The sequence below is a fragment of the Pinus tabuliformis genome, chromosome J, assembly GCF_031772625.1.
Source record: "Pinus tabuliformis cultivar Carrire ecotype Pingquan chromosome J, CPIR1, whole genome shotgun sequence".
Taxonomy (NCBI): Eukaryota; Viridiplantae; Streptophyta; class Pinopsida; order Pinales; family Pinaceae; genus Pinus; species Pinus tabuliformis.
In genome coordinates, this window is record NC_142295.1 from 259,391,032 (window position 1) to 259,414,289 (window position 23,258).

A 23,258-nucleotide genomic window follows, 5' to 3' on the forward strand; every position below is an offset into this window, starting at 1 on the left:
ACATCCTTGATTTTTCTGCTGTTCCTTTTCAAAAGGAACAACATTCTTGATTTTCTGTTGTTCCTTTTCAAAAGGAACAACATTCTTGATTTTCTGCTGTTCCTTTTCAAAAGGAACACCATCCTTGATTTTTCTGCTATTCCTTTTTCAAAGGAATGACATTTGCTTGTTCTGCTGTTCCTTTTCTAAAAGGAACAACATTTTGATTTTTGTTGTTCCTTTTTCAAAAGGAACGGCACTGCGGTGTGTTTTCTGTCCCTTTTTCAAAGGTGGAGCATATTTTTTATTTATGTTGTTCCTTTTCAAAGGAACGACATTTTTGCGTCTTTTGTTGTTCCTTTTTTCAAAAGGAACGTCATTTCGAGTGTTTTGCTGTCTTTTTCCAAGAAAATAGCATTTTTTTTAATTTCTGTTGTTCCTTTTTCAAAGGAACGGAATTAGGGTGTTCTGTTGTTCCTTTTTCAAAAGAAACAGCATTTGCACTCTTGAGATCTATGCTCCTTTGTTTTTCCTCTTTCCAAAAGGAACACTTCTAGCATACTTTTTCTCTCCTTGTGAAACAGCCCATTCCTTTTGCTGACCTAAATTGAGGATCCACCTTGCTCCTGTTCTTTCAAAGTATTTAAGTGACAACTATGCACTTATGCAATGAACACAAAATCACAACATACTGAAATCCATAAATTATAAATCGCTATCTTTATAAGGCTCTGTATTGGTAAGAGGACAAAAGGAAGGACCCACTTATTCATTATCTTATGTTGTCATTGTCTTACTAATTTTGCTTTGATTGGTTATCTTTATCATGACATTCCCTTTAATCCTCTTTGATTATTGTTTAGGAATAAGAGCAAATGGTTTATATCTTCCTATTGAGATAATAAGACTTCTTCCACCATTCCTACTCTTAAGGAGTGTTGAACCACCCTTTGTGTATAAATAAGGAAAAGTGTTTTATGAAAAAGGAAAAAGTAAAAAGATGAATTGTCAAATGCAGGATAGGGGGTCTCATCAAGAGCCAGCCTACCATGATCATGAGGATGGAAGTGAAGTGGCATTCCCACTATGGCCACCACACCAGGGATATGGTCCAAAAGGTATATCAAAGAAACAAACCTTGGAACAGGAGGTCTCATCACGAGCCGGCCTGCCCACTATTCGCTCCCTCCTCGTGAATGACATTATGGCTAACAGGTTACCAAGCCAGCATAATGGCCTACACTTTGACATTACATTCCTTAATATGCACATAAAGGATCATGGTTCTAGGGGTGAAATAAACAACTCTGCCAAGGTTATGGACACCTGTCGGCAGCAGAGCATTATTAATGGTATTGAAGTCACATTGGTTACACCAATAGGTAAGATACTAATACTCTTTTGTTTCTTATATCCTAGGAACTAATCATACATTATCTCCCGACTTATATATCGCATGAACATTTATTACCACCAGTCATGGCAAAGGAAGTGACAATGACCACTTGAGATTTGGCAAGTACGACAGACGTCCTATTCCCTAACCTCGCATCATATCACAACAGCCTCTTACGTAATACGCGATCCAACTTTATGCCTCGATTTCGGTAATTCGTTGTTTTTCTAAACATGGCATATTTTCATACGTTGTTCCTTTATGACCCTATTGCAGATCGGGTGTTGCTCCTTTCTTTGACGGCTGGGACAGCCTATCACATTGTGGGGGGGGGGAGGTTAACCTCATTATTCCCCGGATTATGTGTCAGCTCACTATTCGGGAAAGATAGCGTACTAGGGTATGGCACGGCTTAACGGCATGCTATTTCTATTTTTTACACAAGTCACTGTTCATAAGCCATTTCTGTTGCATACTCTATGTTTTTTCGAAATCTTGTGATTATTACCCTCTCTGTGTTTCAAATAGCACAAGCAGTTGTTGTTCCATTGAAAATTCACAGTGAAACCATGGGAGGAAGGGCAATTCGAAGGGAACCTCAGGAGTTGACAGTCTCTGCTGCTGCCCAGGAGATCCTGCAAAGAGCAGGGTGGCTGACTTATCTGAACCGCTTGCAGGAGTCTAATGAAACAGTGGCGATTGAATTCCTGCAGAATTTGCAGGAGGATTACTCCATAGTAAGGGGGAAGCAGATAGCGGTCAACGACGATATAATCACAGAAGTCTCGGGACTACCAGCCACCAGACCTGTATGGACACTAAAGAAGGAACGATTACAGAAGATTATAGAAATCTTCCAAGACGAAGGTCAGAGCTTAACGATTAAAGAGAAGGGAGTTCTGCCAGCAACGCTAGGAGAACCCTGGGCAGAATTAGCAAGAACCGTGCAAAGCTACATCACCTGCGAGGGGAGAAATGACGTGGTAAGACCACAACATCTTAAACTCTTAGCTGTTCTAAAGCAGAAATGCTTTGTAAATCTACCTGCACTTTTGAATTCACTACTTCATGATGTTGCACGAAACCTAAAAAAGGCATAGCATGTAGAGTCAGTCGTTAGTCACCACGGGTTAATTCGATTAATTGTTAATCATAGCATCACCCAGCAGCAAAGCAGCTGGGAAGAGCTAATTGTAATAATTGAGGGAAGGGCGACAGCACCATCCCCAAAACGTAAACATACTACAAGCACACCAGAACATTCGAAAAAATGGAGAGAATTAGTAAAACAAAAACATGTTGCTAGTACATCTGAACGTCCAGAAACACGCCAGGAATCGGCCAAGCGTAAGCATGCCACCGGTACACCCGAACAGCTAGAGAAATGCAGAAAATCAGTCTAGTTAGCTCAGATACGAGGAAGGCTGGAAAAGCTGTAGGAAAGCACCAGCCAACGAGTGGAAATTGAGGACGAGCAATCCTCACAGCCAGAAGTAGAAGTAGAGCAAGCCGAAGGAGAAAAGAAAGGAGAGGCCGAGGAGGCCGAGCAATCTGAAGAGGAAAATGAGGAAGAAGTTGAGCATTCTGAAACAGAAGCTGAGCATTCTGAGGCAGAAGCTGAACAATCCAAGCAGGAGGAGGAAATGGGATAGCAGGAAGGTAGCCCACCATAGGACCCAGTGGGAGAAGATGAATTGGCTGCAGTTTTGGCCAATATGGGTGAGTATGGCCAACCTTCCACTCCATTAGACCTCCACGACAAACCCCAGGAAGAAAATGCAGCTGAAAAACCACATGCAGAAGAGGCAGAAGAAGGAAATCTGCCTGTACATGATGAAGAGGAGATAAGAGATACTAAACGGGAACAATCTGTTCCCAAGGCACCAGAGGAAATTATGGAGGAAGTAGGAGCAGAAAAAGAAGTTACCCAGGAAGTGACGGAACCAGTTAAGGTTCCTACCCTAGAACACCCAGAATAGAACAACGAAGAAGCACCCCAGGAGAAAGATCCAAGGACTAGTCACAGCCAAAATCGCAGCAGAAAACCTGTTGTTCCTTCTAATAAAACGCTGGAAATCAAGGAATTGCGAAAGGAACAACAGAGGTTATTGAGCATAATAGCCCAGCTCCACCAGTAGATCAGGATCCTGAAAGCAAGGCAAAGGGTAAGGAGGACCGCAGGGAAGAAAAAGGTGACCATCCCAGTAAAACTCCGCAAGGCAAAAAGGCGGAGGACTAAAAATCTCCCTGCTGTTCAAAACCCTGCTGAAAATCCAGCTGGTGTTCCAAATGATGCTGAGGAACAGATTGTTGTTCCATTTGAAAAGGAACCGCAGCAAGCTGATATTCGTGTTAAAAAAGAAACGGATAACAAGAAAATTCAGACGGAGGCACCACCCTCATGGATGATAAGGGTTCTGAACTCGAAACAACGCAATAAGAAAGTTCAGGTAAAACTACCGGCCCCAACTGCTGCATGGAGAAGAGATCCAAAGACAGTGACCTTGTGCAAGGGATTGAAATAGGCTCAGCAAGAAGTAGAAAAGCTTAGAGAGCAAATGGTCCCTCGCGAGAAGTATGAAGAACTCTAAGAGCAACTAAGGAACGTCAATCAATCCGAAAGCCAGGCCATTGAAGGTTCGCGAAAGGAACAAGAAAAATTTGCAAAGGTAACTCGTAGGCTAGATACTGTTATCAAGCAGATGGATACCTTGTGTTCTTTATACAATGACGTTTTAGCATGTAGGGCCCCTGTCAAAAACTATGCTCTGTTTTTACTGGAACGATATTTACAATTAAAAATAAAAGCTGTTAAAGCAGGCGCCCCTTTACAAATTAACATTGTCAATGACTTTATAGACTGTTGTAAACATTATGGGGTGAAGGTCCAGAGATTGCTGTGTGAATTCTATTTACATAACCTTGTGCTAGATCAGGAGACTGAGCTGAACCTTGGCCCTTTTGTTGGAGACATCCAATTGCAAGCATTCATCTCATTCGGAGTTAATCAGGTTAAATGGCTCAAAGCCTATAATACTTTCCAGAGGCAGGAAAATGGCCTAGATTTGTGGGTAAGGGCTGAGCCTAGGAACCCAGTGTAGTTGTGGAATGATCTGAATGGAAAATGGCATCAACCCATGGTACTCATCCACCAATATTATTCATTGACCCATGGAATTTACCCATGGTATTGTAAATGGCATCCGCCCATGGTATTGTAAAATCCACCCATGGTACTCATCCACCCATGGAATTTACCCATGGTATTGTAAATGGCATCCGCCCGTGGTATTGTAAAATCCACCCATGGTATTCATTCACCCATGGAATTGACCCATGGTATTGTAACTAAAATATACTATAAGTAACAAGTCACATTTTGTAAAAGGACAGATTTTCCGCCACAATGTAGCCTTTACAGTTCAGAGGCATGTAGCGACCACATCTCTTCTTAGAGATAAGCTACCATCACCTTAACTGGTTTATTTTCATTACTATTTGAAATAAAAGTTTCTTTGTGGTTTTGTTTATTGGGCATTCTCCTTTTTTTCTTCTGGCAATGCAAGTTTTCAGATCTTGGGGGTCTCTCCTCCCAAGATCCATTTCAATCTTTTAGATCTTGAGGGCCTCCCCCCAAGATCTGGATTAGTGGTATCATAGCAGGTTATGATTCCATGGGAATGAGGGTTTGATGCATACTTCAGTTTCAAATTTTGCAGCAATATTCAACAAACTTCAGGCATGTGCTACAACCTCCACAGAGCACTTTCTTGGGTCAAGCAGGAAGAATTTTTCTTTTTCATTTTTTGCAGGAATTTTTTTTGGCGGCAACTTTGCAGATCATATATGAAACATTTGGTACAAAATTTACAAAAACAAATATTAGATCTGGATTCCTCTCGACAAATCACCCAATTTCAAAAAAAGAAGGGGTCGAATCGGAGTTCGGATGTGGGAGATATCGTTGATTTAAAATAAGCTATTTTATCAGACTTTTTATGACGGCGAAACTGTTGCAGCGCGAATCTGAGATCTCAGAGTGTCTAGATAAGGATTTACAACTCATGGGAAGATGCAAAATGATCCTTCTGCTTCCAAAAACAGGTTATAATAAATATTCTGAGTTATATTGACTGAGTTATGCCCATTTTAATTCTGGAGCAGCATTCAGAGTGGGTTCCTATTGGAGACGTGCCCTCCCACCCCACTTTAGTAGGCACCTGCTTCACATTCATCAGTTTCAGCATAGCAGCATTCGGCTTGGGTTATTTGGAGACGTGCCCTCCCACCCCAGGCTATGTAGGCACCTGCTACTTCATCAACAACCAACATCATGGTTATGGGTCAACCGCATAAAATCCTTGTCATCAAAGTCCATTTGCTAGGCCGCACACTGTTAGAATCACAGTTGGTCACAAGCATTACATGGTATCTCTATCCTCGGATCTTCATTTTTTCAGGGTTTTGGGTTAACCACATAAATCCCTTATCTTCAGTGCCTCTTCATATTCCACAAAGGCTTCGCAGGAGGGAACTCTACGCAATAGGGACCATTGCTTCTTAAGGAGGGAGGAATGATCCGAATGGAAAATGGCATCAACCCATGGTACTCATCGACCCATATTATTCATTGACCCATGGAATTTACCCATGGTATTGTAAATGGCATCCGCCCATCGTATTATAAAATCCACCCATGGTACTCATCCACCCATGGAATTTACCCATGGTATTGTAAATGGCATCCACCCGTGGTATTGTAAAATCCACCCATGGTATTCATTCACCCATGGAATTGACCTGTGGTATTGTAACTGAAAAATACTATAAGTAACAAGTCACATTTTGTAAAAGGACAGATTGTCCGCCACAATGTAGCCTTTACAGTTCAGAGGCATGTAGCGACCACATCTCTTCTTAGAGATAAGCTACCATCACCTTAACTGGTTTATTTTCATTACTATTTTAAATAAAAGTTTCTTTGTGGTTTTGTTTATTGGGCATTCTCCTTTTTTTCTTCTGGCAATGCAAGTTTTCAGATCTTGGGGGTCTCTCCTCCCAAGATCCATTTCAATCTTTTAGATCTTGAGGGCCTCCCCCCAAGATCTGGATCAGTGGTATCATAGCAGGTTATGATTCCATGGGAATGAGGGTTTGATGCATATTTCAGTTTCAAATTTTGCAGCAATATTCAACAAACTTCAGGCATGTGCTACAACCTCCACAGAGCACTTTCTTGGGTCAAGCAGGAAGAATTTTTCTTTTTCATTTTTTGCAGGAATTTTTTTTGGCGGCAACTTTGCAGATCATATATGAAACATTTGGTACAAAATTTACAAAAACAAATATTAGATCTGGATTCCTCTCGACAAATCACCCAATTTCAAAAAAAGAAGGGGTCGAATCGGAGTTCGGATGTGGGAGATATCGTTGATTTAAAATAAGCTATTTTATCAGACTTTTTATGACGGCGAAACTGTTGCAGCGCGAATCTGAGATCTCAGAGTGTCTAGATAAGGATTTACAACTCATGGGAAGATGCAAAATGATCCTTCTACTTCCAAAAACAGGTTATAATAAATATTCTGAGTTATATTGACTGAGTTATGCCCATTTTAATTCTGGAGCAGCATTCAGAGTGGGTTCCTATTGGAGACGTGCCCTCCCACCCCATTTTAGTAGGCACCTGCTTCACATTCATCAGTTTCAGCATAGCAGCATTCGGCTTGGGTTATTTGGAGACGTGCCCTCCCACCCCAGGCTATGTAGGCACCTGCTACTTCATCAACAACCAATATCATGGTTATGGGTCAACCGCATAAAATCCTTCTCATCAAAGTCCATTTGCTAGGCCGCACACTGTTAGAATCACAGTTGGTCACAAGCATTACATGGTATCTCTATCCTCGGATCTTCATTTTTTCAGGGTTTTGGGTTAACCACATAAATCCCTTATCTTCAGTGCCTCTTCATATTCCACAAAGGCTTCGCAGGAGGGAACTCTACGCAATAGGGACCATTGCTTCTTAAGGAGGGAGGAATGATCCGAATGGAAAATGGCATCAACCCATGGTACTCATCGACCCATATTATTCATTGACCCATGGAATTTACCCATGGTATTGTAAATGGCATCCGCCCATCGTATTGTAAAATCCACCCATGGTACTCATCCACCCATGGAATTTACCCATGGTATTGTAAATGGCATCCACCCGTGGTATTGTAAAATCCACCCATGGTATTCATTCACCCATGGAATTGACCCGTGGTATTGTAACTGAAAAATACTATAAGTAACAAGTCACATTTTGTAAAAGGACAGATTGTCCGCCACAATGTAGCCTTTACAGTTCAGAGGCATGTAGCGACCACATCTCTTCTTAGAGATAAGCTACCATCACCTTAACTGGTTTATTTTCATTACTATTTTAAATAAAAGTTTCTTTGTGGTTTTGTTTATTGGGCATTCTCCTTTTTTTCTTCTGGCAATGCAAGTTTTCAGATCTTGGGGGTCTCTCCTCCCAAGATCCATTTCAATCTTTTAGATCTTGAGGGCCTCCCCCCAAGATCTGGATCAGTGGTATCATAGCAGGTTATGATTCCATGGGAATGAGGGTTTGATGCATACTTCAGTTTCAAATTTTGCAGCAATATTCAACAAACTTCAGGCATGTGCTACAACCTCCACAGAGCACTTTCTTGGGTCAAGCAGGAAGAATTTTTCTTTTTCATTTTTTGCAGGAATTTTTTTTGGCGGCAACTTTGCAGATCATATATGAAACATTTGGTACAAAATTTACAAAAACAAATATTAGATCTGGATTCCTCTCGACAAATCACCCAATTTCAAAAAAAGAAGGGGTCGAATTGGAGTTCGGATGTGGGAGATATCGTTGATTTAAAATCAGCTATTTTATCAGACTTTTTATGACGGCGAAACTGTTGCAGCGCGAATCTGAGATCTCAGAGTGTCTAGATAAGGATTTACAACTCATGGGAAGATGCAAAATGATCCTTCTACTTCCAAAAACAGGTTATAATAAATATTCTGAGTTATATTGACTGAGTTATGCCCATTTTAATTCTGGTGCAGCATTCAGAGTGGGTTCCTATTGGAGACGTGCCCTCCCACCCCATTTTAGTAGGCACCTGCTTCACATTCATCAGTTTCAGCATAGCAGCATTCGGCTTGGGTTATTTGGAGACGTGCCCTCCCACCCCAGGCTATGTAGGCACCTGCTACTTCATCAACAACCAATATCATGGTTATGGGTCAACTGCATAAAATCCTTCTCATCAAAGTCCATTTGCTAGGCCGCACACTGTTAGAATCACAGTTGGTCACAAGCATTACATGGTATCTCTATCCTTGGATCTTCATTTTTTCAGGGTTTTGGGTTAACGACATAAATCCCTTATCTTCAGTGCCTCTTCATATTCCACAAAGGCTTCGCAGGAGGGAACTCTACGCAATAGGGACCATTGCTTCTTAAGGAGGGAGGAATGATCCGAATGGAAAATGGCATCAACCCATGGTACTCATCGACCCATATTATTCATTGACCCATGGAATTTACCCATGGTATTGTAAATGGCATCCGCCCATCGTATTGTAAAATCCACCCATGGTACTCATCCACCCATGGAATTTACCCATGGTATTGTAAATGGCATCCACCCGTGGTATTGTAAAATCCACCCATGGTATTCATTCACCCATGGAATTGACCCGTGGTATTGTAACTGAAAAATACTATAAGTAACAAGTCACATTTTGTAAAAGGACAGATTGTCCGCCACAATGTAGCCTTTACAGTTCAGAGGCATGTAGCGACCACATCTCTTCTTAGAGATAAGCTACCATCGCCCTAGCTGGTTTATTTTCATTACTATTTTAAATAAAAGTTTCTTTGTGGTTTGGTTTATTGGGCATTCTCCTATTTTTCTTCTGGCAATGCAAGTTTTCAGATCTTGGGGGTCTCTCCCCCAAGATCCATTTCAATCTTTTAGATCTTGGGGGCCTCTGGTGGACAATCTGTCCTTTTACAAAATGTGACTTGTTACTTATAGTATTTTTCAGTTACAATACCACGGGCAATTCCATGGGTGAATGAATACCATGGGTGTATTTTACAATACCACGGGCGGATGTCATTTACAATACCATGGGTAAATTTCATGGGTGGATGAGTACCATGGGTGGATTTTACAATACCATGGGCGGATGCCATTTATGATACCATGGTTAAATTCCATGGGTCAATGAATAATATGGGTGGATGAGTACCATGGGTTGATGCTATTTTCCATTCGGATCATGGAAAGCACATAGAAACCTCATGAGGACTCTGGGTGCCATTGAAACATTAGGACCCATGCATGAGGCACTCATTCACAAAAGTTTAGAATATTTTCTTTCTATCAAAGACCTCGCCATTGATGCAGCCAAATTTCGGTACCGAATCTCTAATCCAAACATCCAACTCAGGGAACCGTTTAAGTATGAAAATTTTGAATTAGCTACCAACCGTTTGAACCTCTATGGCAAAAGCATTTTGAGAGCAGGGCCATCCTGGTTAGGATATAGATTCCGCAGTCCAATTATCTGGCACCCTGCACCCGTATATCAAGCCCTGTATGAGATGCCTGAGGGTCAAACAAGCCAGTTCTTTGATTACCTAGTCACTCAGCACGGCTGTAGGCCTCCGCATGAGAATCCTTCTCCAGCCTATTCTCTCACTGCCTTGCATGTCAACTACAACATTTTCATGAGGGCATGAAACAGGGTAAGCAGGGGGGTGTGTGGAGTACTAAAAAAGTATGTTTTTGATGATCATTTCAGTGGCTTTTCAGTGGAACTTGTGAACCTTTTTGCATCATGAACTTGGAAAACAATAAAGAATTATAACAAAACATGTGGGATTAATACACAAGACTTAACCGCTGATAGTTGTCATTCTCCTGTGTAGGAAAGGGTGAAAACGAGGAGCTGTTGTTCCAAAGAAAAAGACAAGTACAGGGTAACTGCTGTCCCTTTGATAGAGGATCGAGTGAAAACAAGGCTAAGCAGATCAAAGCAAACCGGTCCGGAAAAGGAGGAGAAGACACCAGCTCGGCGGAGGAGAAAAGAAGTGATTAAGGATTAACAGTTTGGCAAATCCCTCGGGATCTTTGATCCTGAGGGATCGCTGCTTTATTTATCTTGTTACTTAGACATCTCCACCTTCACCCTTATATAAAGGCACAACACTGTTAGCTTTGGGGGATTATGCTTTTATGTAATTTTCTGTTAAAGATCAAACTTTGATCATCGAGTCTCTTTTAGAACTGGTTCATTGTACTTTTGTTTTATGCATTAATGTAAACTTGGTGATTATCTTATTTCTGCGTCTGGATTAACTTAAAGCGGTGTACCCTTGGAGGCTAAGGGCCCGGCCCTGGAGGACACTTGCTTCTATATCACTACGATTTGATTTCTGCGTGGTTTGCTTATCGTCATTATTTGGTAATCTGACATGCTGTATAAGTTGACATCACATGCTCTATTAAGATCCATTCATTAAGGTTTTTACAGACAGAACTGTGTATTGACTCTGCATTATATTATTCATCCTTTAAGAGTTGATTGAATGCTATCAGTCTTGATCGAATATTATTACTGTTTTGTTACAAAGCTCTTATGCTGAACATTCATGTTATAGAATTTATACGAAAGTTGTGTTCTTTACGATTCAGGAGTAATGTTGTTCCATTTTGAAATGCAGTCGTATTCCTGTTAATTAAGATTGATGCTAGATCAGATTACTCTTCAAGTGTGTTGTGTGTGTATATGATTTCCAAGCGTTGTTCCATAATTTATCAGAAATTAGTGTTGTTCCATTAGTGTGTGATGCTTGATTTGCCTTAAGAGTGAAAGATTGTTGTTTGATTACAATGAGTGCATTTGAGTTAGTAGAATAGAGTTTGATTACTGCTTGCGAGACTTAGTGGTTTGATTGGTGTTCATTTTAGAATTGCTGTTCCATTTTATCATTGCTGTTCCATTCCAGCTTTGCTGTTCGATTTCTTATTTGCTGTTCCATTTTTCTATCTGCTGTTTCATTTACTCGCATTTGTTGTTTTGGTGTGAGAGACGATCTATGGCTGTAGTGAGCCTCGACATTTACTCTCTAAGCTCCCAGACCTATGGTCCATGCTCTAATTTCCTTTCCATCAGTTTCCAAAGGGATGGGCTATCGCTGCCGAACCCTTGACTGATATGTTTCCCAGCTTTTGAGTGTGTGATTTATTCCTTTAAAGTAACTTAGTTCTAGACAAGCATCCGTTTACTCTTGTATTTTCGAATGCTGTACTACTAGCATTACTCTGGCAAATGATAGCCTCAGACTGAGACACTCTTTGAAATAACAAAATGCTCCCAGATTGACATATTAATGTGAGGTAATTAGAAGTGAAAGAGACCCTTTCTATAGCTCTACAATTACCATGGTTCCCTCAATACCATCTATCTAATACCATGGGCCCATTACATTATTACTAACTACCTGTGGTCCCTTACATGATACGGGTTAACCACCTTATTTATTACTATGGCCCATCCCATTATTACATTATTCCCTTGGGTACCTCCTTTTCTACCCCATATTATCCCCCCTAGGTATACTACAAATGGGGGCAATTCGCGTATTAATGAGGCTCCCCGTAGCCCTACAATTGAAATGGTGGTCACTATGATTTATTTCCCTCAAGTTTACTTGATACTTCTATTTGTTTAGTTTCATTTTGTGGTTTTATTTTTGTTGAATCCTCCCCACATATCTGTTAAACTGATCCCTTAATTCATTTCTTAGTTTCATTTTGTGGTTTTATTTTCTGTTGAATCCTCCCCACATATTTGTTAAACTAATCCCTTAATTCATTTCTAGCATTTATAGCATTTCTCGCCACCTCACCCATAGTAGAATCTAACCGAATATTAGAATATTAGATTGGTACAAAGTCCCTAACTTGTCCCACAAAGCCTTCTCTGTAGCTTCCCCTGGTACATTCAACAATACTCAATCTGAGACACACAATCATATTCTGCTCTTTTCCTTCCGATCCAACTTCTTCCATTCTTCACCAGACACTCCCATTGGTTTAGTACCCATATCTACCATGATCCACTGATCTTTGTCCACAAACAAATCCTCCATCATGAGTTTCCACTACTCAAAACTTTTACCATTAAATTTCTCGATCTCTATCTTTCCACTACTCACCATCATCTTTTACCACCAGAATCGATCCAATAGATCTCCCACTGAACAGGGTCTACCACAGGCCCAAGCGAAACCCTTCAACAACAAAGTTGTCCCCTTGAAGCCAAAACAACTTTGGTATCAAATGTAGGTTTTAACCTTGTACATAAATTACCTGCATATGAATTCTTAAACACATAAAATAAACAATGCGAGAGCATAACACATAAAACACATATACATAGAGATTTTCTCCTAGATCCCAAAACTGGGACTACTAGCTTGATTTCTATTATGTTCCTTTCAATGTTATAATACATATTGATACATGCAGAAGCACCCAATACCATGGACCAAAAACCATCGTGTCAAAAACCATGTGTGAAATTCATGCAAAAAATCATAGGTAGGTCTGCCCAACCTAATATAGGGTCCAAAACCTACACCCATCAAGCCCCCTGTGACTACCCCCACTACACAATCGGTGCAACAAAGGGGGGGCTCTGATTCCCTTCTAACCCCCCGTTAACTATGTGGGCTAGTCGTGGAAAGAATATAACACAACCCAACATTCTCCCACTTGTTTTTTTGTTTCTGTAGGGGGCCACAAGAGAGATTAGTCATTTATCCAGCCCTGTAATGCCCATTGTTTCTCTACACCAAGAGAACTTCTCAGAGCTCACAAATTTTGTCAATGCATCTATAATATTCTTTAAAGTGTCCACCTTTACCACCAACACCTTTTTTTCTTCTATCATATCCCTCACAAAGTGATACTGAACATCAATGTGCTTTGTCTTTGAACGATATGCAGGGTTCTTTGCGAAGAAAATTTCACTTTGGTTGTCATAGTCTATCCTTATAGCTCCCTGTACTAACCCTATACTTGAATATAATCTTTGCAACCAAACTGCTTCCTTGCATGCATGAGTGGCTGCCTTGTATTCTGCCTTTGTAGTTGATAGTGCCACTATAGATTGTTTCTTACTCATCCAACTCATTGCACCTCCAAATAGGTTAAACAAATAACCACTTGTAGATCTTCTCTGATCCAGATCTCTAGCCAAGTCTGCATCAACAAAGCCACAAATATCCAACACTATGTCTAATCCTAGTCTTCATTGGTAGCACAAGCCATAATCACCAGTGCCATGCAAATACCTAAAAACCAATTTCACTGTTGTCTAGTGCTCCTTCCCTAGTTTTTGCATAAACCTGCTTAATACTCCCACTGCATGTGTAATGTCTGGTCTAGTACAGACCATCACATACATCAAGCTACCGACTGCACTTGCATATGGAACACAGGACATGTCCTCTTCCTTTTCTTGTGTCTTGCGACACTGTTCAATGGATAACTTTACACCTACAGGAATAGGAACCTTCACCATTTACTATCCTGCATATTAAACCTCTACAATATTGTCTTGACATACTTCCTCTGGTTTAACTAGAGCTTCCTCCTTGTCCAATATCTTTTAATTTCCATGCCCAAAATATAGTCTGCAGCACCAAGATCTTTCATGTCGAATTTGGAGGACAAATGGGTATTCAAATCCTAGATAATTTCTTTGTCATTTCCAACCAGTAACATATCATCCACATATAAGACTAGATAAATAACACGATCACCAATTAATTTAAAATACACAGAGTGATCTTCTTTGCTTCTGGTCAAGCCAAGTCCCCATATAAATGTATCATATTTCTAATACCACATCCTTGGTGATTGTTTTAACCCATACAAAGACTTCTTTAACTTGCATACCAGTTCTTTCTTACCCTTCACCATAAAGTCTTCAGGTTGCTTCATGTAGTTCTCCTATTCTAGATCCCTGTGAAAAAATGATTTCTTCACATCCATCTGTTCTACCTCAAAATCAAAAGAAATAGAAACAGATAAAAGTAATCTAATAGAAGTTACCTTGGCAACAGGAGAAAAAATATCACCAAAATCAATTCCCCGCACCTAGGAATAACCTTTTACTACCAACCGAGTTTTGTATTTCTCCACCTTTCCTTTTGCATTTATCTTCTTCTTGAACACCCATTTGCTACCAATGGGTTTCCTTCTAGCCGACAACTCCACTAGATCCCAAGACTCATTTTTGTGCAAAGATGCCATTTCATCAACTGTGGCCTCTTTTAAGAGTTTTCCATCCTCTGAATCTACTGCTTCCTTCACAGTTCTGGGATCATTATCAGTGATAGATAAAGCAAAATTTGAATAGAAAGTAGATGGAGTATACTTTTTCTGGTTGCCTTCTTTCTCGGACTGATCTTCTCACCCCCGGAGTTTTTGGCTCTTCGTCTTCTAATTCCTCCTCTGCTGTAGAGTCTGATTCTTCATTCTTTAGCTCAAACTCTATCTTCTCAGGTTCCTTTGGTTGGACTTCATGTTTAATAACATCTTTTACCTCTCAGAAAACCCAATCTTGGTTGTACACAACCTTCCTTGTTACTAGGTTCCAAAGCTTATAACCCTTTAAACCATCCTTATACCCAATAAATATGCACTTTTCAGATTTACTATCTAACTTGGTTCGTTTCTCCTTTGGAACATGTACATATGCATCACATCTAAATACCCTCAGATGTGAAAGAGAGGGTTTCTTACGAGTCCATACCTCTTGTGAAGTCTTATCCTCCAACACTGATGAAGGTGATTTGTCGACCAAGTAACATGCTATCTCCACCACCTCTCCCTAGAATTCTTATCCTAAATTGACAACACTGAGCATGCTTCTTACCCTTTCCGTCAATGTCTTGTTCATTCTTTCTACAAATCCATTTTGTTAAGGTGTATATGGAGTAGTATTCTGTCATGTTATACCACACTTCTTACAAAATTCTTCAAATTCCTTACTGCAAAACTTTCCATCATTATGTGTCCTCAGCACCTTTATCTTCTTCTCTGTCTGGTTTTCCACTAGAGCCTTAAATTCTTTAAACCTATCAAAGAATTCAAATTTCTTCTTAAGGAAATATATCAATGTATTCCTTGAGAATTCATTTATAAATTATACATAGTACATAGACTTACCTAGTGATGGTCCAAACACATCACTGTCCACAAGCTCTAGTATCTCTTTCTCCCTCTTACCACCAAAGGGGAAACTCACCCAATTCTTCTTCCCATATACAAAATTTTCACAGAAATCTAAATCCAGAGAGAAATTACTTATCCCTTCTACCATACCTTTACCATGAAGTATTCAAAGGCCCTTCTCTCCAATATGTCCAAGCCTTTGATGCCACATCATGGTCTTCTCTCCAGAGACCACTAGATTTTTTGCTCCACTTTCAAAAACCACGGAACTGTTGCACCCATCAACAATGGTACTACCTTGCAGCTTGTACAGAGTTCCAATCCAAACTACCCACATCAATATTAGTGCTCCCTGAACCATCTTTCATGTATCCTTCTCGAACACTATTTTTACACCTCCATCATCCAGCTTGCTTGCAGAAATCATATTTTCGGCCAATGCAAGAATATGCAGAACACCTGGAAGTGTTCTAACTCTTCTACCTTGCAACTTAAACTTTTCTTTTCTATAACCAATGATTCTAGCCTTCCTATCATGCCCTAAGAAGACATCACCACCATCATATTTCTCATACTCACAGAACCACTCTCTATGGGGAGTGAAGTGAAAGGATGCACTAGAGTCAATCAACCATGCCTCATGATCTACATGTGTACTTGAAGAAGCCAAGTACATATCCCCACCTTCATCTGAGGTGATTTTCCCCTCTGCAGAAGGAGCATCATCAGATCCCTTTCCTTTATCAGGATCTTTAGATTTACAGTCCCTTTTGTAGTGCCCTTCCTTTCCGCATTTCTAGCACACCACCTTTATAGGTTTTCCTGGAGATTTAGATCTCCCTCTAGATTTGGAACTCCCACTCGTGACTTATTTTTGTTTCTATTCTAGGACTATCCTCATACAAACAAGGCATCACCATTTTGGCTCTCCATATTTTTCCATCTCATCTCCTCCATCAGCAAGGATGAGACTATTTCATCAAACTGCAAGGCAATTGCATTGCTACCTATTGCAATAACGAGACTATCCCTCGAATCTCATAGAGAACACAACAAGCTAATGCATTTATATTCATCTGAAATTTTGATATCAACAGATGATAATTGACTTGCCACAGTATTAAACTCATTCAGATGCTCTGTCACTGAGTCCCCATCTTTCATCCTCAGGTTACACAGATTTTTCCATAGGAATAGTTTGTACACGAGAGACTTAGATTGGTACAAAGTCCCTAACTTGTACCACAAAGCATTCGCCGTAGCTTCCCCTGATACATTCAGCAATATTGAATCTGAGACACACAATCGTATTGTGTTCTTTTCCTTCTGATCCAAATTCTTCCATTCTTCATTAGACACTCTCATTGGTTTAGTACCCAGATCTACTGTGATCCACTGATCTTTATCCACCAACAGATCCTCGATCTTGAGTTTCCACAACTCAAAACTCTGACCATTAAATTTCTCGATATCTATCTTTCCACTACTTGCCATCTTCTTTCACCACAAGAATCAATCCCACAGATCTCGCGCTGAATGGGATCTACCACAGGGTCAAGCGAAACCCCTCAGCAACAAAGGCATCCCCTTGAAGCCAAAACAACTCTGATACCAAATATAGGTTTTAACACCATACATAAATTACCTGCATACGAATTCTAAAACACAGAAAATAAACAATGCGAGAGCATAACACATAAAACACATATACACAAATATTTTCCCCTAGATCCCAAAACCGAGACTACGAGCTTGATTTTTCATTGTGTTCCTTCCAATGTTACAATGCATATTTATACATGCCGATGCATCCAATACCATGGATGGAAAACCATCGCATCCAAAACCATGGACCGAAAACCATAGCATCCAAAACCATGTGAAAAAATCATGCACAAAACTATAGATAGGTCTGCCCAGCCTAACATAGGGTTCAAAAAAAAAAAATTCCGGGGCACTGCCCCAGACCCCATACAGTGGGGTTACCTTCACCCCTCAAACCCTCTGTGACTCCCCCCACTACGCAATCAGTGCAATGAATGGGGGACTATGACCCCCTTCTAACCCCCTGATTAACTACGTGGGCTAGTCATAGAAAGAATATAACACAACCCAACAGGTTTGTTGATACTCATCTTGGGGTAAAAGCATGTTAATGTGTATCACTTTTTCCCTTTTTGTGGCAAAGAAGTTTTATAAAAATAAATGGAGTTGGAATGTTTACTCTTAAATTTACAAAATCATCAAAAACTAGGTGGTGGTAAAAGAAGACAAAACATGTCAATTTAAATTCAATTTCATGTCATATTTTTTCTAAAATTTAATATATAATTTTTATCTAATTTATTCATTTTCTTTAAAAGGTATCATTAATAATTTACATAAATTTTTAAGTAGTGACAAAACCACGACCCCCCATTTCTCTATTGATTTATGTTTTTTTATTCCAATTTCTTTAAGAGATGTGTTGTAAACATTCTAAAGATTGCTAAACAAATTTAAAAATAAAAAGTAAGCATATTTTTTAATTATTATTAAAATACTAGTAAAAATGATCATATTTTCGTATATATAAAACCGCGACCCAAGAAACTACCCTTTCAAGTTTATAAAATCAATTTTTTTTAATAGAAATTTGAAAATAACATATAACAAAATGTTAAAATTATTTTTTGAAAAATTTTAAAATATATTTTATATTTTTTATAATAAAATTTTTAATTATGATTATAATAACGTATTTTATATTATTCAAAATATAATATATAAAATTATTTGTTTAGAAATTCTACTTCTATTTTTATATATATTTTTAAAGAGTTTTAGCATTTCATTTAACTTTGCATAAAGTTATTTATATTTTGTGAGTGATTAACCATAGTTTTTACCAATATTTACTATCAGTTGACTTATTTGCAAATTTAGTATTTACTTTTTATAACATTATTTATATTTTCTAAACCCATTAAATAGGTTCACTATAGCTTTTACAAAAATTTATTGTGAGTTAGCTTTGTTACAAATTTAGCATTTATTTTTTATAATTAACAAGTATGAAACTCAACTCATTTAATTGATATTTTTATATTATTTTTTTATCTTTTTTCATTTGAGTACTTTTTTGATTTTGCTGTATAATGAGACACATTAACATGCTTTTACCCCTTGATGGTCTTCCAAAGCAATGTTAATCCTAGGTATACTTCTCACCACCTCACCCATAGTAGAACCCAACTAAATGTTAGAAGTTTGTTTTGTTCTAGCACGATGGGGTCAATTTACATATTAATGAGGCTCCCCGTAGCCCCACAATTGAAATGGTGGTCAATATGATTGATTTCCCTCAAGTACTCGATACTTCTATTTGTTTAGTTTCATTTTGTGGTTTTATTTTCTGTTGAATCCTCCCCACATATCTGTTAAACTGATCCCTTAATTCATTTCTAGCATTTCTCACTTTTGTATTTTTCATGTTGGGGGAGCTTTTCCTCCATTTCCTATTTAGCCAATTGTTACTGCCTTACCCCTTCTCCTTCATCTACTAGTACCAAATTTTTGCCTTTCGAATTGCTTTGTCCATGGTTTTAGGATTATCAAATTCTATGCTCTCTGTCATATATACTGGTAAAAGACTCATAAAAAATTTACCTTAGCCTTTTCCTCATGTATATATGGAACATATCTTAGTAAGGAGGTAAATTTTGTGACAAACTGATCCATGGATAGCTCTCCTAGCCGAAGGTCATGGAATTCCTTCACCTCATCATCATAAAAACATTGCATCATGTACTTCACCTTAAAGTATTTTTGAAACTCACTCCAAGTTACTTTCTACTTGTGAAATACGCATATCATTTTGAACTCTTTCCAGCATAGTGCGGATTTCCCCTCTAGGTGGTAAACAATTGATCTTACCTTCAACTTGTCATTATACTCATATATCTGAAAATACTTATTCATGTTAATCATCCAAGCTTCAACGACTTCCTCTACCACCCCATCAAAGGTTGGGGATTTAATTTTTTTGAATTCTCCTTGTAAATTGACTTTATGTCTTTTCCTTTTCTTAGGGGTGGAGGAATTATCAGGTACTTCTTCATCTACATCATCTTCATTCTTATCTCCTCATGGTCACTCAATGTGACTCTCCATAGTTCTATTTTCATTTCCCTATTTGTGCTCTTCCTCTCTGTCTTCATTACCTACACTTGGTATGCATTGTTTATGGTTTTGTTGATGAGAGAGGCTCTATAGGATTGGATCCTGATCCCACATCAATCCCTTATTATCTTCCCACAGATGGGCCATTTCATACCTTAGCTATTGGACTAGTTCCAAAGGCATAGTAGTGGTGATTGGGTGTTCTCCTCCTAATTGTGCCCACACCTTTGTGTTAGATCCTACAATGGGTGTAGGACAAGTTTCCATTGTTGGTCTTATAGGTTGAGCACCCCCAACTTCTTTCTTCATGGTACCTTCTCTATGAATGCAACACATTCAAAGTTACTATTTGATTAGCCAAATAGGAAACATTTTGCAACTTGAGTCTAATACAGCTAGTAAAAACCACAAAACATTACAATTACAGATAATGTTTTTCTTACCATAGAATGAATATTATAATTTGGTTTAATTCATTATATGTCAGCACTGTCTCTCAACTATGTGACTCTTAACTCGCATCGAATATTTTGTAGTAAGTGGTGGTGACCATAGAAACATAAGTGTACACTTTTCTATGAAAATTGGATCACACACAAAATTATTATTGTGATGTCTTTGAAGATTATGATGTACATGTATTTGTAGCCCACATTAATGTGACATCTCGGTTCTCGAATTTTCCACTCAATGAACTGCGTGTTAATTCCATATTAGTCTGTATGGGACACTCGGTTACATGAAAACTCTTGATGATCTTTGGCGCAAATGAAATTGTTCTTATTTTTCATATGTGGTTAAGGGCAACAACATCATTCCCATGCTCCCCCTTTACATTGTTGTCCCATCATTTTGTAGCTACAGTTCAACTACCAAAGCCTAAGGTAATGAGGGTTCCAATCCCTAGGCTTATGCTACAACTTGGTATTCTCTAGACCTTGGTTTCCATCCTTCTTGCCAAATGATTTTTATTAATGGCATTTTTTCTTCTGTATCGCTATTTTTTTCCTCATTATGGATTTTTTACAGAGGATATCTATTGTCGTAGGTAAAGGCTACTTAAAGTGTTTTCCATAAAGGTTTGGTTGTTTTTAGTTCTCCCATGCCATGAAAACCTTACACGTAGCACTCAAATCTTCCATTCTTCACCGTACTCTCATTTGTGTTGGATTGAGCATTTCTTACTTTGGAATGGTTCTCGTCTAGAGCAAGTAATATATTTGGTTGTGCAACACCTCTTCTCTTCATGCTAGGTAGTTTTGAGGTTTCTATTACTTACCTAAGTGATTCCACTACACGTGTATTTTCCATTTAATTAGAAATATTATGGCTAAATTTTCACTTCCACCTGCAAGTATCGGGGTTCCATTTCATATCACTTCACAATCATTCTAAACATTGTTACACATGATTCTATGGCATTCAACCCTTAATCAAATTTTTATTATGTTCAAGGTTTGGTTCTATGTCGAATTCTAAATGATTGTTTGTGAAGGGCCAGGAGCCCACTCTTATGTTTGTCGTGCCCTTGTTTAAGGCTCTCATCGATTAATGGGTCAAATCAAGTTTGGTGGGATCTTATGCCCGTAGAATGAGTATACCCTTAGAGGGTTTCTTGGTATCTATATAATTTTGAAGCATAATGCTACATTTAATTGATTATAGTGTTTCATGATAATTTGGTTTATTCGATCCTACTGTGAATTTAGTATACTAAAGTTGATATGAAATAGTATTTGAAGTTATGAGGCAAAGAAGTTGAGTTAATAAGTTAATGTATAATGAGTGAATGCATTTATTACAGTTTTTTGGTTTCCTTCTCAACGGATATACATGTATTAAAGGATTAGGTCAAGAATTTTTCTTGATTAATTATCCTGGTTCAAATCCTCAGTTTGGGTGTTCATTAGTGTCCACATGCTCACGAATCTTAATCAATCTTTGAACTATAATCCATTGGGACTTACCAAGGCTTAATTCCTTGACAATTGACTACATAACAACAACATTTTTATTTTGTATCTTGCTTATTAATTTGTTCATGCTAATGTATTTCCTCCATTTCCTTCCTAAAACTATGTTTCTAAAAATACAATTATACCAACTAATTAGACTACACAATGACAACATTTTTAATTTGTATCTTGCTTATTAATTTATTCATGATAATCTCTTTCCTACATTTCCTTCCTAAAACTATGTTTCGAAAAATAAAATTATACGAACTAATTAGAGGAGACTCGACCGTGTGGAATTCCTGCCTAAAACTATGTTTCTAAAAATACAATTATACCAACTAAATAGAGGAGACCCGACCATGTGGGATTTTGTCCACGTAGTCTATTCATATCATACACTTATGCCTAGAAGTGGGACTGTCCTCACACAGATCTCTTGCACACGTATGAGGCTAACCCAATCTAGTTAGTTATTTTATTTACAAAATGAAGCATTAATTTATTCTATAATTTAGTAGGAAGATTTAAACGTGGATTTCATTACATCTATGTTTTCTTTTATTTGTTTAATGTATTGTTCATTTTTAAAGAACTAATTCCTCTACATACATGAGAGCCCTCTCCACCCAAACTAGTTCCTTTATTTTCCTATCATGCACAAATAATTTGAGGGGACTAAACTTATAGTGTTTCTTCCAACTTTTTAAGGTTCCAAATAAACCTTCTCTTCTTATCTTATTAAGGGTAGGAGTACATCCACTCTTTACCTGTCTCCTTTGAAACGAAATAACAAATCTATTTCAGGGCACACACTTTGAAAATCTAGTTCACTTCATGCTTTTACACACAAGAGGGATATACACTAAGGGGACAAAAAATTTAACTTATATAACATTTTCAATACACTACTCAAATCACATTTATTTAACACACTTGGTAGTATTTTCACTTTTCATAGCATGAAAATTTACATTTCCATCATAGTGACTGTAGCATATTACTTTAACACAGTTACATGAAACTTTTAACTTTCAAGATTTTCATAGTAGGAATAAAATGTATACAATTTTTCTAGTAAAAATATGATCAATTCCAAATTATTGTTCTTATCTTCATACTCAAATTATGGGGGAAATAATAGGGGTAGAAGATTCTTCCACCCAACTAGTGAGACTGGAAATTAAGTCGAAATCTCCACCCTAGCCTCTTCAATTTCAAAAGTTGTATCAAATACACTACCCATTGCTGGACCTCAAGACTTGTGTGAAGCCCATAAGCCTCAAGTTTAGGGTTTCTACTACTTGGAGAGTAGGTGGGGAACACCTTTACTCACCTTTAACTCACCTTAGTAGCCTCCTCCTCAAGGTTTCTTTCTTTCCTCCTTGTAGCCTATGAATTCTTTCTCCTTCTTTCCTTGTTGGCCTTCTTTTCCAAACTTAGATCTTTCAGCTTTATGGGGGAAGGAGATAATT